An 18,624-nucleotide genomic window follows, 5' to 3' on the forward strand; every position below is an offset into this window, starting at 1 on the left:
GTGCAATCGCCGCGAGTCACTTCTCGTGCGCAGTCGAGATACAGATGACCTTATTTAGCTGTCAACATGCATTTGCGCCGTATGGCGGCGAAACACACGTCATCTGGACAAGCTCTAAGGCGTAAAACCCACTTAACGGAGCGAGTGGGGCTCTCGCGCAAAATTTCACAAGTGGCGTGTAAATCATCAAAAATACAACGTCATCAAATACGCCAGCGCACACTGGATTTGACGACGCTTTGTGCCCGCCTGCCCCATGAGTCACCGTTGGTGGCTTTTCAGCCGGACGAATTAACGAAAATACAACGTAGTCCATTCATTGAACACGGCGAGCAAAATCACGCTCTGGAAGCGTCGTCGATAGAAGCCGTCGTCGTCGGCGAGAAGCCATTGTTTATTAACAGAGAACTCATTGTTTAGTTATTGCGTAATTACAAGCCCCGAGAAATAATATAATATTTTTATTGCTTTGTTATGAGAGACGCTGATAATAATAATTATTTTGTGCTTCTTGGGCCCCTTATTATATAGGTGAAGGGTAATGCGCGGGTGGGAGGTGGTCTACTCAGTAGTGAGCGCACCGAACGCTTTTTTGGTGGGCTTTATGCCTAAGAGACACTAAACGAAAACGCCGTTCTAAAATCCGTTGGATTGACGAGCTTATCTATTTCACCGGAAATAGGTGCTGGCAACGGACTAGTGAATGAGAAGTATGGAAAAACTTAGTAGATATCTAGACGCCTTTTTCTAGTAGTAGGTGATTATGATGGTGGATATGTCTTATAAATTAATACGATAAGCATTATGTTAATTAAAAAAAACACCCTAACCTAATAAACTAGTTGATAAACTTACATGATCTATATTAAATTAAGTGGATTATTGTATTTTATTATGTTTTTACATAATAATATCGTTCGCGGAAAATTAAGGTTTTACAATATTTTAGAAAATAAAATACAGAAACACAAATGTTTAGATAAATGCGAGTCCCTGATTAGAAGTATATGGAAATTATTCTTCTCGGAATCTATTTCATTAAGATACTGCAAGTTTTCGGGCGTCGGAGGCTTAATAGCGTAGCGGTATAGTCACACTCACGAGTCACGCCTCTGTCAATGTCAAGGTGAGAAGTCTCGTAAAGCTCAGACTAGTTTTTTTTATAAAAGAATTTGCTATTTTTTCGCTTGACTTCACCCCCGAGAGAATAAACCCAATCAATTCATATTTAGAACACTTTATCTTAGGTTTCTGCTTACTTAATGTAGTTTGTTTATTACTAAGTATCTAATGAATAGTAAATCTCTAAGTCTATTATGAATTTTTTTTTTGATAAAAGTTTTTTTACTAATCGGAGAAATTATAATAATTTTACAGTTGCATTATATGGTAACACAATAAATCATGGAAACAGAATGCAGAATTCGTATTTATTAATCCTAATTATAGCATAATATGGGGTTGTAACTTGACCAGTCATAACCTAAACCAAATCATCGTCATCATCATTAGCCTGAATTTATCCACTGCTGGATGAAGTTCTGTTCAACCTGCTTCCACTTCTCTCGGTCCTGTGCATTGCGTTTCCACGTACTTCCGCAGAACTTTATCATTTCATCGACCCAGCGGCCTCTAGGTCTACCTTGCGAACGTTTTGTACTTCTTGGATACCACTTGATGACTAGATTTATCTAATGATTGTCTCTTCTTCGAACTATGTGTCCAGCCCATCTCCATTTAAGGCTTTTAATAAACTCTATTACATCGCAAACCTTTGTCTGCTTTCTTATCTACCCATTTCTCTTTTTGTCCTTTCGCGTTATGCCCAGCATACACCTCTCCATACCACGTTGTGCTACTCTAAGTTTCTGGATCTCTCTTTTACTTAGGGTCCATGTTGCACACGCATATGTGATCACGGGAAGCACACACTGGTTGAACACTTTGGGCTTTATTCAGGCGGCCAAAAGCACTCCACCTAAACCAAATACTTGGTATAATCCTAGAAATGAATATGCTGATAGATGCATCACACATTGGAAATAAATACGACGCTCGACGGGATTTGAACCCGTATAACCACTGGTATCGCGCTAACTGTGCATTAACCAATTATGCTACGACCCTCCTATCTCATTGCGGCAAATTAAACTAGTAGGATACTAGTGGCTATACGGGTTCAAATCCAGTCGAGCATAGTATTTTTTTCAAATATGATTTTGCGGCGAAAGTTTTAATTTAAAACGTTGAAAACTATTCAACTATCTACATAATATTATAAAATATATTTGATTAGTTTTTATTCTTATAAAAACCCATATCCCATTCTAAATAATTATGTTCTGTCAAGAACATTGTTAGAACTAATCCTACTAAAATAGCAAACTGACAGTTATTAACAAACGAATCGCTGGATTCACCTTCAGAACTGGCCAAGCACCTTCGCGATTAATTTTACTCGAATGCCCTCGCAAATGGAGTTATTCCTAGTAAAATCTTTTTTGGCGCAGTTTCTTTACAAAAATAAATTTTTATGAGATCATTCTGTACCTACTTAATAGTAATTAAAATTTAAATAAACAACGTAATTCAACGAGTTCATCTTATCTATTTTAGTATAGTATAAAATTAAATTTACTTTATTAATTTTTAATTAACGACATTACCTGCTTCAAACAATCCGGCATTGTTTAAAAAATAGTTGGCAAGTATAAGTAGCATTATGACAGATATTCTTTATAATAATTGACTATAATATTATCATATGCCATACGCATGCATATTAAATAAAATAATCTGATAATAATTACAAGATAAAAAGATTTTTTTATATACTTACCACGTTTTTAAATTTTCTGTTGAATCATAATATAAACTAGACAATTCTATGTATTAATAAAAACTTTTTATTGTACTTGATAGAAATACTGAATAAATATTATAGAATACAGAAATGTCATTTTGACATTTCATATTGATTTCCGTAGTAACGCACGTATATATTAATAATTTAGTTACTAGGACCCATTTAGCAACCAATAATAGTGAGTAGTAAATATTACTTTTAACGATTTTTTTCCGAAACATACAAAACAGAATTAACTGAAAATGAATTCAATTCTGCTTAAAGGTGGCCAACAGTATTAAAAGAATGCATTGTCGTCGTGTTCTGATATATTCTAAAAGTTTCAAATGTCTAGCTAGTCGGGAAGTTAGTTAAAATCTTGGACAAACAAGAAAAAATTTGTACTGCACAAGAAAAAATCTGTACCGGACAAACAAGAATACGAGCTTATAAAAACATGGTAAAATAGCTAAAAACATCATAATATATAATACCGGAATTACTGATAATATAAAAAATGATGAAACTTTATTACAATTTTACATAATTCTTATTATTAATATAGGTATGGCAGGACAGATGTTATGTTTCATGATGCTGTGTATCGTGCAATTAGCTTATTTGATGGCACCATAAAGGTTGATTTGTTTTTTATTAACTATATAATGTTTTTGGACGTATTAAATAGGTTAAATTTATAATTGTATAAATTATCATATTTCATTAATAATATTTACACATGCTGTCTTTGTATTGTTATTTGTGATTAAGATATTTTTATACATTTGTATTTATTATGTATTATGGCGCATTGGCCAATAGCTGTAATGCCGTAATACTCTTTTTATAAATAAATAAATAAGTAAGCATTGTGTATTAATTAAATAACATGAATTTCATTTATCTTCCTAAATGTAGGACATTGTCTATGAATAATTCTGACAAGCCGAACTGTTCTTTATTTGAAAATAAAAAAAATACGAAAAGAAAACAAACGAAAGCGACAGTACGTCAAAGATGAATGCAGTTGAGTAGGTTTCATACTAATATTAGGGTGGATAATTCTAATTATTGCAGTTTTATATGGATTTCTATGTTTATCCGCGCATAATCATTGTACTTAAATGTGGCCTTATTATATTTAAACGGAATCATCGAAGACTGTGAAGGGATAACGTATATCAAGTGTCACAAACGCTGTGGTAGGTAATGTATGGGTAATGTATTAATTTTATTATTGTGTCAGCATGATTTTAAATGTAGAAAAACCACATAAATGTAAGCGTGGCATATCTCCGAAAATATCAGATTGTATTCAAATGGTAGACAGTTAGGGAGTGCATAAATCGAACTGATAAAAAATTTACAAATGGCGTTTAGTTAAAAAAAAAAATGAACAATGCAATTATTGCATATTTTTTTGAATTTCAATCACTAGATGTCCCTAAGCCATAACAAAACATATTATTATTAAGGAAAGGATAATAAATTGACCATAAAAATGTCAAATAGCTGAAAATGGTTATATTAAGTTCATATTGATAATGAACAGGATACTAATACTCAATAATGTTCATTTTCTAAATATTTTAATCAAAAAATAGTATTAATTTTGTTCATCTGGCACATCTGGCGAGACACACATTCCCAACCTTTTTCAAGTCGTGACCACATTTTATAAAATCAAAAATATTTTTCAGTATAATATAATAATTCAATATAATTTCAACTGTTTATAATATAATTGTAGATAATACTCGTATTTATTGAGATGGTTGACTTTGTAACTCGTTAACCAGCTTAAAAATTTGCGGTTAAGTTTTAGTTGGTTTTCAAATAAAGAAGCGTTGCAAATCCAATCTTGCAGAGATACGTAGTAGCAAAATGGTAGTAATACTCGAAAGGCAGACATGGTAACATTAATTATTGTATATAACTGATACATAACACACCAGAATTGATTCGGAAATTTTTCATGAAATAAGTTTCTCGCCGAGGAATCGTTTTCCAGTTCCAAGAATTCATCTTGTACTTCATCGAGAATTTTGACTACATCAAGAAAAGCAGAAAATGGATTTCGTACTAGTGTAGCTTCTTCATTTATCACGTCGGGAAGCAACGCTGGACCTTGTCATACTAGGGGTGCGATTTGGTTTAAAATCTTTTTTTTTGTTATATTTATTATTTTAGACAGTGACCCCACAGAAAAACCTTGGCAACGCCCCTTGGGGTTGCAACCCATAGATTGGGAACCCGTGGGCTAGATCATGATTTATAACTTATTTACTTAGTAATAACGTTAATAAATTATTATTGTTATTAGTAAGTTGTTGATAGACAGAAAGGTTTAGGGATTATAACGAAAATATAATATGACTTAGGTATATGAAAATTGTATTTGTCCAGATGTAATAATATTGTATTATCATATAACTGATATCTAAGGCGCACCATAGTAGTATCATTCAAGTGTAACAAATTGCTCGTATGTAGGGACGTATTATTTATATGACTGTCATTAACCAAATGTTGACGATTGACGAAATGAAAATAATAAACGTATGAATATATTATTCAATAATAATAATTATTATTTTTTCAGGTCTGCTGGTCACAAGCTGTTGATTTTTTTTGCAGGTGTCGCAAACAGTTTAATATTGAATAACATTCTAAAATATGTACTACCAAAAAATGCATATTATTTTATTCGACATGCGGTTAACTTTTCTATCAGAAAATAATACCTAATAATATATAATACCTAGTAATATTAGAAAGTTTATATGCAACCTGTATTACACAACTGTAGTGTACTGACTTTATTTGTTTTGCATTTTTTTGAATATTATCTCACATTGCAAGGATTCCTTTGGAGCATATTTATGATAGAAAATAGAGTAACGGGTAAATATTTCCGCAATGCAATATCCCTAATTTTGGAGAATGCAAACAATATACTTACTTACAATTTAACAAACTGTTTATTTATTTTGTTGATCGCGCCAACATGGACACGCTGTTGGGAACCCCCGGAGGATTACGCATAAAGTCATCTGGAATGCAGGGCATACCAGTAGATCTCTAAAGACCTAAGGTAAAAAATTGATTCTCAACTGTCTGTCTGAGATGAACACTTGGTTATTTGGCTTGAGAAGGAAGAAGAGAATAGTCATGATCAAAAGAGGAAAAACGAAGAATAGCTGCACGACAAATAGCCCAAATTAAGAATGCGACATGATCTTCATTGGTGTCGACAATGTACTATATGGAAAAGGTAAAAAGACACTTTATTAATTGAATTTAAGTTATAAGTAGGTCACTTTTAAGCGTTGGCTGATACCTGTTACTTTTGTATCTAATGGACAATGGTGATACTACTCATGAACCACATAAAGTCATGTACACAATACACATACAGGACATTGGCAATGTCATAAATTATTAATTTACTTATCTTATTTAAGTAGGTATTAATTAATTCTGCTAACATTTATTTTCTTTTTCCACGATGTAATATGCGATTCAAGCTGGGCTGCCGTTGTTATGATGTTGTCAACTTGTGAGTGTAAAGTCTTTAACAGGTTTGGCAAAATAAGCAACAATTAATTATTGTTAACACCTGTGGATATCGGCGGCTATCAACGGTAGTTTATCATATTAATGTATTGAGTTATTATAATTTTTACAATAAGTTAGCCGTCTAAACTGTCAAAACTGTCTATATCGCTCAAAAATTTAACACTACCAAGAGCGGGGTTATTAAAACGAAGCACGTTTTGACAGATTAGACAATTAACTTATTGTAACAATTAACAGTCTGAATCAATGACATTAATATGGACGAAGCATCTAGAAAAAAAATGACACTCACTTTTTTGTCGGGTCTGCCGAATGGCATAATCTGTTCTAACGCCATTAAAATAAAGATGATATTGCTATAAATTCCCGATGCTTTTTGTCGGTCTGCCGAATGGTTCGGTTCGAACGGATTAACTCAAATGAACATTAATACTAGAAACACTGTTCGAACGCCATTACAATAAAGGTGATATTGCTATAAATTCCCGATGCGTGATATCGCATAATGGAAATTGTGTGACGTCTACCTATACAATGTATAATGTGCGAATGTCGCTATGCGCGAATTTACTTGCTAGCTACTGTATTGAGTGCGTTGTCCATTAATAATGTCATTGGTCTGAATACATAAATATGATAAACTACCGTTGATAGCCGCCTTGTGTATAGAATAGACTTCCTGAAGCCAATAACGAATCCCAATACAACGCATGTCTCTAATGATAAACCCACTAATTTTCACAAGCATATTTGTTTGTATTAATGTCTCCTTAAATGTTACCTTTTATTCAACGGACCATACCTGAATAGAAGTGTTAATAAAAAAATGCGTTTACAGAAAGGTTGGTTACCACATAGATAATAATTATTGTTATTAAAACGTGTGTGTCGATACAAAAATGCGCCGGTAATTACCGTTTCCGAATAACGAACATCTCGCGTATAACAGGGGGTGACCATAACTTCACTCGGTGCAGTTACATATAATTATTAATAATCACACATAATAATATAGCTACACATTTTTAAATATCAAGTCATTGATTGCAGATTCATATTGATTTCGGATATGGAACGCTACCTGTCTATAATCTACATACAGGTAAATATTGTATCAAAAATGGTTAAATTTAAGACATTGATTCAGCAGTTAGAAACTATAACATATTCTATTAATATAATATATTTTGACTGCCATGGAGTAAAATCGAATACAGAAATTGACGATTTTAAATATTGTGTAGTTTGCCAAAATATATTACTATAATCTACTTATGTCATATTTTTTTAAAATTACAATTATGCCTATTTTGATACCAATATAGAGTGTCAGATCAATGGCTGTTTTAGGTAGGTACCTGGAGAGCTGACAGGCTGGAGAAAACTATCATTGAGCATAGCCAAAGTGTAAACATACATCAGATACCTACATCTAGAGTTATGTTGCCAGCATAGATGAATTAGTATCACTGATTTATTGCCAGTGATTTTTTTGCTTTCTGGCAAAGCTATCGCCTGATCTGTTTCGTGGAAAATTGTCATTGGAGTTAGGAAATGATGCTTTTCCTTTCATATATTATTGTTTGGTATAATATTTAATAGTACATACATAAAAGACAACAGGATCATGCAAATGGTTACTGATGAATAATTATGGTAAAAATGCAAAAGATTTAATATACCTACCTCTATTCGTAATGACTAATGACCATATCATATCGAATAACTTCTGTGCATCAGTCTGATCGGTCTCTATCATTTACAAATTTACATCACCGTTAAAATACATAATAGCAGTAAGACTTAATAATCTTATATTCTACTTCATCTTCCATGTTCACTAAGAAGTCAAATCATATGGACATCGTGCGATGCTCCCTGCCAGTCGTCCGTCTTCCTGAATCTTTCCAAGTTATATTCCCAGCATTCTGTAGCTTCTGCTTTGATGTTACGAGTGGCTGCATAGTCCACTTTCCTATATATTTTACATTTATTAGACACGAACTATACATATTGGATAAATAGTATGTGTTCAAAATGATGTTATACTTCTTATAAAATTATAATATATCCCACTTTGTTAGACATAAGATGTAGTAACAAAAGTTAAAAGAAAAACTGGTTTAATTAGCACGCGTTCGATGGATGGAGGATACACCTCTGTGAGTTAATCGTTCTACCAAAATTATGTCACTATAGAAACATTAGACAGCTCTTTATTATAGAATCATTCATTCATGATATCATAAAGATCGACTAAAATGATCCTTAACAGTTTTAATCGTCAGATCTTCGAGTCATTTATGGCAATAACGCCTGTTAGTCAACACCCGAAAAAAACGTACGAAAATAATGTTATAAAAATGCAGTAGATTTTGATCATCAATATAATTAGATGCTTTGTGTTCCCATGATGGCTTATAGGGTAATTTTACGAAAACAGTCACCTTATACTTAAATCGGCATATCGAGTCAAATCTCCACTTAAACCCACACATGCTTGTTTTTGAATTTGCCAAAATGTAGCCACCGTGTTAACCCTTCGGAGCCCTTAACGTATTTTTAAAAATAAAAGTAACTTTTTTTTTTAATAATATAATTAAAACCTAATATTATCCCGGTAATTCTAAAATCATGCATTCGATAGCAAAAATGTATTGTTTTACATACCTGGGCAATCTTTTACAACATACAGTGATAAAATAATGTAGAAGAGATATTTTATATATATTTATGTATATTTAATGTGATGTCAGAATTTTTGACATTGTCACAAAATGGTTCGGCGTCACGACCGGATTTAGACAGGGTTGTATCCTAGCTCCGTTTCCCTTGATCATCCTTTTTGACTTCATACTACTAAAGTAGAGAGAGAGACCAAAACTGCATACTTTTGTGATAGATAGTTGAAGACAATTATTACACAAACAACTCTAGTGATATTTGAATTCTGCCATCACTCCAGAGTGTAGATTCACTTTGTTAGACCATCAAGTATCCACTTCCATGTTAATTCACCATATTTCGCTGATATAAAATCCCTTTGAAAACCAAAGAATTGTATAGTCATTTGAATATAATATGTTTTGGGAAGCTGCTTCTCTCTGGTACGGAGATATTAACCCTTTTTACAGTCCACGCTACCCTGCGCAAACTTCTCTCTCTGCAATCTTACCTCTATTTATATAATAATACAAACAATAATTAAATTAAACTTATTATTTCCGCAATCTTATATATTTGCCAGACAGCAACGGGTTAACGGGTCTTTTGATAGATTCTGCGATACCCGAAACAGGTTTCAAAAGGAATCAACTAACGAAAAATTTGTCGACGGATCATTAAATTCCTCATGAATGTCTCGTAATTTCGGAAGGAAAATCGCTTCTTAGAATGATTTCAAACGTCTCATGAGATCCGATTTCTAGACATAAGACCCACTAAAAACTAAAATGATGTAAGTCCACACGAGTTTCAAAAAGGAAGTATGTGTAAAAAAAAATTCCCTGTTCATGAACGTTACTATTTTAACTGAATTTGAATGAATGTTTAGTAACCAATTCTCGTAAGCTTTCTAGTTACTCGTACCATACAAATATAGATTACTAGATCCATTTCCGCGTCTGAACTTACCAACATAATAACAAATGTATTATTAGTTCTACTCTATTAAGTGTTAAAATATTATAACGTATTTGATCATGAGTGTTCTATATATCATTCCACCCTTTTCTTTCACCATCCCTTTAATAAGGGCTGACTACACGAATATCAAGCAATCCATGTAAAATGTCTGGTTTTGATACCTACTCATATATTGTGATGCGTATAATATTGTCATTCCATAGTAACCGATCCATCATCACTGAATGCCGCATTCGAGGAAGACTGTTTTCGTTGTATTTGCGCCGGAATCTCTAATTGTTTCGTCATATTACAACCCATATGGAGAATGACAACCTAGAAAAACTTGTGATATTTTACTCAGGTCGAAGAATAGCGAGAACAAGTAAGAGCTCCCTCCAGATGGATGTATTAAATCAAGGAGTTGTAACTGACACAGATTTCTCATACACATTGCTGCACTTTGAATAGGTTATCAATTTCTGTAAATCGTTAGGTCCTTAAAAAAAAATTCGTGTGATTTTGGGGCGTTTTGGAAGTTATCGACCATTAAAATATATTGTGTGAGATTCACATTGATTATGCACTCATTTTTGTTAGATTTTGACCATAATATGTGGATATTATCTCGGACAGCAGGTGCCAATAGACGGAAGCGTGCACGATGAAATTGCTCGAAGAACAAAGCTGGGATGGAGTGCTTTCGGACGTCTGAATAGTATCTTTAAGAGTGACCTACCATTATGTCTTAAGCGTAGGGTGTTCAACTAATGTGTGCTACCCGTGCTCACGTATGGCTGCGAGACGTGGACCCTCAACACGATAGATGTCCAAAAGCTAAGAGTCGCACAGCGAGGCATGGAGAGGTGTATGTTGGGCATCACGCGAAAGGACCGTAAGAGAAACGAATGGGTTAGGAAGCAGACATGAGTACGCGATGTTATAGACGTTGCCAAACAGCTGAAATGGAGATGGGCGGGGCACATTGCTCGCCGAAAGGATAGCCGCTGGACAAATTCCGTTATCCAGTGGTACCCAAGGGGCACGAAACGGCCACAGGGTCGCCCTAAAAGCCGTTGGATTGACGAACTGGTAAAGTTCGGCGGAAATACGTGGCAGCGAACGATACAGGATCAAGAGAGTTGGAAGAAGTTGGGAGGCCTTCATCCAGCAGTGGATTGACCCCGGCTGATGATGATATACCTCAAATTAAGTCATGAGTCATGAGATTCCAATGAAAAAAAGGTTTCATAATATTTCAACAAGTAAACAATTTTCCTTGTTTTTAATAAACTATAATATACTTGATATTATCTGACGATCTTGACTTAATACATTTCAGTTTTCACAACCTCATATGGCGGTAAATGTAGTGCAATAAACTTCATCATTTTACTTGACATTTTTTACGTTAACAATGATATTTTATCTTGGCGTGTTAGTCTTTTTAAATGTTTGCCAATTCTTAGAAGAGTGTGAGAATACGTAATTTTATTATAAGTGTGGTATTTTCACTGCATCCGGTCATCAGAGATCTGACTATAGATATTGCACGTTATATTCCAATTATTATAAATTACAAAAAGGATATAATTGCTAAGGAAATTCCTTGAAAATTATATAAATTAGACTTTGGCATAGTTTGGCACGTTGGTATTCCTTTGTGCTTAATCGTATTATCTACATTATTAAGGACATACCTACCTCAGAAAATATTATTTCTCTCTCTAAAGAGACGTATGTCGGTACTATTAATGAGTAAGAATTAATCTTTTGCAAGAATTCCAAAATAAACGAATTATTTACGATACAGTATTATGTAAAAGTTTACATTATACGAGGGTGGGTCAATAATTCCTTAGAAAAAAGCATTAAAACACTTTTTATTTTTGTATTTTTTTTTTATTTCTCAACATAATCTCCTTGGAGCTCAATACACTTGGTTAGACGTTTCTCAATTTTTTTAAACCGTCAGAAAAATAAGTTTTCGGAAGGTCCTCAAAATAAGCATTTGTCCGATCGATGACTTCTTCATTTGAAAAAAAACGTTGACCACTTAGCCATTTTTTTAAGTTTGGGAAAAGGAAAAAGTCACTGGGGGCTAAATCTGGCGAATACGGTGGGTGGTCGACCAATTCGAACTTCAATTCTTCAATTTTAGCCATTGATAGTAAACATGTGTGAACACGGGCATTGTCCTGATGAAAGAGAATTTTTTTCCTGTTTAAATGAGGCCGTTTTTCTTCAATTTTGTTTTTTAGCTGGTCCAATAAAGATGCATAATAATCCCCTGTTATTGTTTTTCCTTTTTCCAAATAGTCAACGAAAATAATTCCACGTGCATCCCAAAACACAGTGGCCATAACCTTACCAGCTGATTTTACGGTTTTCGCCTTCTTTGGACATGGTTCGCCTTTCGCAATCCACTGCTTTGACTGTTCTTTCGTCTCGGGAGTATAGTGGTGTATCCATGTTTCATCTACAATCACAAAGCGACGAAAAAATTCATCCGGATTGCGTTGCATGAGCGACAACAGGGCTTTAGAGGCCACCACCCTATTGCGTTTATTGTCGACTGTGAGCAAACGCGGCACCCATCTTGCAGAAATATTTTTCATGCCCAATTTGTCATGTAAAATAGAAATGACGCTATCTTTTGAGATCCCTGTAACCTCAATTATCTCACTCAACTTTAATCTTCGGTCACTTAACACCATATCGTGGATTTTATTGATCATTTCTGGTGTAGTCACCTCTACAGGACGTCCTGAGCGTGGTTCATCCTTTGTTAATGTACGACCACGTTTAAATTCATTTAACCAGTTATAAATAGTTGCAAGTGAAGGAGCAGATATGCCGTGAACTAAATCCAACTCATTTTTTATTTCCTTTGCTGTTAACCCTTTTATATTAAAATGTTTAATAACAGCTCTAAACTCAATTTTCTCCATTTTCCATTTTTCCATTTTCCACAAGCATTTTTTTTTTAAATGTACGAGAAACACACAACAACCCGACCAATCTGATTGAAACTTCGCAGCATACTGAATCGGTAGTCCCGCTGCATGAAAACAAACCGCTTACAGTACTAGTCGCGCCACCTGTCGGCTTTTCTAAGGACTTATTGACCCACCCTCGTAAGAAGTTTTGTACAATTTTATTAATAATCATTAGATACGTTTAACATTTAATGTCATTTGATTTGAGTCTTAAACCAGTGTCAAATCAATCTGTGTATGTAGTATGCTTATACTTGTTACTTAATTTTTAAAATTTTGTTTTTAATTTCTTTAAATTAATTTAGTTGACAGCTGTTTTGAGATATAAATCAACCATCAGAAAAGTCAAAAAATAACTGTAATATTTAAACAGGTTTATTTTTGATTTGATTATTATATTGGATTTTGTATATAATGCTTGAAGATGAATAAATCAATATTTATATATTTTTGCAGTCATGTCAAACAAAATATCAAAAGTTTGCGTCAAAAATATGGAAGAAATAAAAGCGGTAATCTTCTGCTTCTGTATGCCTACTGAACCTTTAAAATGTTAAACTACGTTAAATTTGATGCAATTAAAAAAATAGTGGCTAAGATATTAATTGAGTTGATTAAAAGTAAATGGACTTCTTTATATAGTACACATTAAGATATTATGTGCATACAAATAATCACACATTTTTGATGAGGTAGGTATTAGGCACCTACAGTATTAATTTATTACAGGACAACTTCGACGAAAGTTATTTGGTACATTTGAAATATTGAGCATTTCATAAATGGAAATTAGCCCTTTTGATTTCAACCTACTCAATTATTTCAATTTTCCAGGTTATCTACCATGATAATTAATATTCTTTTCCGCATGACTTTTTACAGATATCTCTATGACGCTGTGTGTAGCTTAGCGGAAGGACCGACACTCTGACAAATATTTGCATGTATTCAATTTAAAATATTATAGTAAGTACATTACTAAAACACTATGCTTGCACTCGAAAAAGAAAACATTCCGAAGAATATTTATCTTGGCATGATAATAATGGTAAGAAACAGTGATTAGTATAGATGTAGATGTAGAGGAAAAATCATTATTTAGCACATCATTTTTTTTCATTCTTATTTTTGTACATTTTGCGTCGGCGGGGTATTACGGTTTATTTGATGGCAACAAATAAAACAATCATTGTAGCATAAATTGAACATTGTAGAAAATCTAGTGTTTATAAAAATAATGTCGTTTTCTTAATATATCCAGTTTTATTTAGGCATTTTTACAAAACGCACTTACGACATTAGTATTCTGTCAAAAGCGCCTCGGGTGTTTCTCATAAAAGCGATCATCCCGCGCAGGCGCAGAACATTATAATAATGATCACAGGCCGTGCCCATGCGTGATTTTTTTTTCTCTCTCCGGACCGGGCCGGCGACTTCCAGTACAGCCCTGGGCTACCACCGATTATTATTATCGCAGCGACGTGATGGTAGGAGATGTCGCAAATGATGGAGTCAGGTTTGAGGCTTCAAGCTTAACTGTTATGAACAGAAATATAATAACAAACATCGCCGATGACGTGTTTGAAATTCTGATCACCAAGTTAACCGCATTTATTTTCTACATCGAAACACCATAGGTATTATCCAGCGCTCAAAATGGAAAAGCTTACGAACCGGAGCGCCCGACAATTTTCTGAAGATATTAACATAATTATCAAATGTTATGTGTATTTTATAAAAATAAGTGTGTTAGATTTTTTTGTTATAACGGCCTATCTAGCTCAGAATAATTTTATTGATTAAACCGGAACAGCGCTCCGGTGCGATTTGATCCAATTCAAGCCTTGATATTATCTCCATTCACTATTGTATACTGCAGATCCATGGACATAATATATGTGGCAATTAATTGTAGTTTACGAAGTTTGTTGTAAATTTTATGGGAGTTTTAGGGAGAAAACAAGCATCAACCCGAGGAAATATACCATATTTTTGAGCTTGCATCTTTAGTAGAGAGAGTTTAAGTATTTTTACTACTTACTATAAAGAGTTTAAGTATTATTACTTACTGCTAAAAGATAATTATAGGTAATATTTTTCTACATTAGATCCCAGTAAGACTTAACCATGTCTGGTAACCTTAGAAGTGACAAAAACAGGGTCTCGACTTATGCGATCTGTTGGCATGTATAGCAAGATTGAAAATTGCGCACTTGAGTGATGTTTAGACTACGAAATCTACGGGTTCGAAAGGTGTAAATTGCCTGTCACTAAATTTAATTTTGTGCACTTTCTGATTTTTCCCTCTGATATGAAGAAGAAGAAGAAAGAAACGTGTCTGTAACAATATTGTTTCATTATCTTATCAGAAGAAGGATTGTTTGTGATGGTAATGAAATAATAATTCAAGTAAATTAAAATATTCCTAGATTATAATTATTATAATACATAAAAATCATCTAAAGTTATTTGCATAGTAAAAATGATTAAAACTGAAATAAATTTACTGTGATGTAATTATATCCACTATAATTAATTCAAAAGGCCGTACAAAATGGTAAAAGTAGTTACGTAAGTACCTACATAGATTTTTTTAGTCGTATTTTAAGATAAAAAGAACTTTTTATATACAACGTTTTTAAATTTTCTATTGAATCATATAAACTTGACTTGACCAGCTTAAACGATCAAAAAAATTTGTACTTGATAGAAATAATACTGAAATGTCATTTTGACATTCATATTGATTTCCATAGTAACGCACGTACATATTAATAATTTAGTTGCTAAGACCCCAGACCCCTAGCAACCAATAATGGTGTCTAAATAACTTTTCATACAAAACGGAATTCACTGAAAATGAATTCAATTCTACTTAAAGACGGCTAAAAGTATTTAAAAAAATGCATTAGCATCGTGTTCTGATATATTCTAAAAGTTTCAAATGTCTAGCTAGTCGGGAAGTTAGTTAAAAATCGATTGCAAGATTTGTACCGGACAAAGAACCACCGGACAAATAAGAATACGAGCTAAGAAAAACGATGTAATAATTACTGATTTTGTGTGAAAATTTATGTAAAAATTAAATATGTGATAATATTATGTATTTAATATTTTTTATTATAAGGTGTAAATTTGTCAAAAACAAGCGAGCATTAAATCAGGATATTTTTCCGGTAATTTTAGGCTTTATAAGGCCTACATAAATCCTTCGCCTGTGTAGTCCAGTGTGTTTCGTCCTATCTTTGTTTATTTAAATATACATTTCATTGCTACGAGTGACCTCGTATCTCTTCGTCGCCTTAAAAGGCACCTTAGTGTTTTTACGATTATGAACGCCTATTTTACACCCTGGAAAAACCTGTTATTTTGAATGTAACCTTTCTCACTGTTTCTTGTACGTACAAAATTATGTCACATAAGATTTTTTCACTAGCCGACTTTGTTGCATCTTATGCGGGAGCGAATAATTACCAAGTGAGATTTTATGAATTTTATCGCCACTAAACTCTTAACTGCATATTAAAACCTGCACCTTTTTATGTCTCTTCTAGAGCAATCTCGTTAGCTCTGGTTAGAAGGCTTGGAAGCTCAATTATGGCACTTCTGAATCGTAAAATATTCCTTTTTATATGCACATCAGCTCAGACAGTGGATCTTAACATATTAATAATCTTATCCCATTGAAATAATACGATTATATCTGTGGTGTATGCGTAAATTCTGAAAAGTACAACATTAGAGTTATTTCAAGAGCTTTCAATTTCAATTTATTTATTTTTATTAGTAATGTTCACGATATACATTACATATTATAAGTTTAAGACATTAACTAAATGACATGAAACATTATTATAAAGAAGAAATAGCTATAAAAATTAAAATATAAAAAGAGAACACAATATAAACATACAAAAGCAGTGACAATACAATTTCATATATATAAGTTCAAAGAAGTACACCGAGTTTTCTAAGGAGACCCCATTTTAAGAATTTATAAAATAGCGTCCACCTAAACCTACTCTCACGAAAATGGAATATATCTACACCCGAAGCAATTTGGTTGAAGATAGTTATCACCAACAAATATTAGCATTACCAGTGCCAGGTTGGTTCTGAATCTTCGGAGAATAAACAACTGATGCTCTCTATTTCTAAGATAGTTATAAGGGAATAAAGGTCAACACTGTCCAGAATGGCAGAGTTCTCGTTTATACCTCGTTTATACAGTTTAATTGGAATTTCTGACCGCTTCCATTAAATGATCAAATTTTGATCAATTAAAACTATTCAAAATTGAAGATAAGTTTCATACAGATTACTATTGCAGTTTGTTTTCTCAGTTTATATGGAGAAATTAAACCATCAAACTCTTCTTACAAAAATTATCAGTGTTCGCCAAAAAATGTCAACATTTATCTAAACAATTACCATAGGCAAAACTATGTGGACCTCCACAGAATGGAGATTATTTTATCGGCTTTGTTTTTATAAGGAATGGTCGTTAAGCATTTATAAATACACATTTTAAAACAACTGCCTTGGGATTCAAACCAGATAACAACATTTACTTAAAGGAGAACACTACCTACTTCACTAAAGTGTTAAATAAAAAAAAACTATAATAATTTTATTGTGGAAATTTTATCATTCATATTTTTGTGTAATTAAATGGACTCGTCTCATTAGTATGCCGCGAAAGAATGTACCTATATACATAACAAGGAAGTTATTCTATTTACGGAAATTGCGCAATATTCTCACCCGATTTTGGTGTTTTATCCCAACCAATAATAATATAATTACACACTAAATTCTCGATAGTCTTAATCACTCGATATGCAATTACCGCACCTTAAGTATCTGTCAAACTATCACGAGAATCTCATTTGTTTTATTTTACGACCCGATTAAAATATACAATTCATTCGATTTTTCAAATTTATAATTTTCGTTCAAGTATAATATAAACATGTATTATGTTTAATACGTCTTCTGATTGCCTCGTTTTCTCTTATACATTTTCATATATTTCTCTAATGCCATACAAAATTATTCCAAGAGAAGTAATAAATATTATGTATTTTACCACGTTTTTCTTAGCTCGTATTATTGTTTGTCCGGTGGTTGTTTATCCAGTACAAATCTTGCAATCGATTTTAACTAACTTCCCGACTAGCTAGACATTTAAAACTTTTAGAATATATCAGAACACGATGCCAATGCATTCTTTTAATACTTTTAGCCATCTTCAAGTAGAATTGAATTCATTTTCAGTTAATTCTGTTTTGTGTGAAAAGGTATTTCGGAAGAAATCCGTAATCCAATCCACTATTATTGGTTGCTAAGTGGCTGGTCCTAGCAACTAAATTATTAATATATACGTGCGTTACTATGAAAATCAAAATGACATTTCAGTATTCTATATTTGTTTGTTTGTTGCAACATAGCAAAAAAATGATTTCTTGACAATTGCCTTATTTGTCCTAAATTATTAATACATAGAATTGTCAAGTTTATATGATTCAACAGAAAATTTAAATACGTGGTATATAAAAAGTTATTTTTATTTTGTAA

The sequence above is a fragment of the Rhyacophila brunnea genome, unplaced genomic scaffold, assembly GCF_057557595.1.
Source record: "Rhyacophila brunnea isolate RB1 unplaced genomic scaffold, BYU_Rbru_1.0 scaffold_14, whole genome shotgun sequence".
Taxonomy (NCBI): Eukaryota; Metazoa; Arthropoda; class Insecta; order Trichoptera; family Rhyacophilidae; genus Rhyacophila; species Rhyacophila brunnea.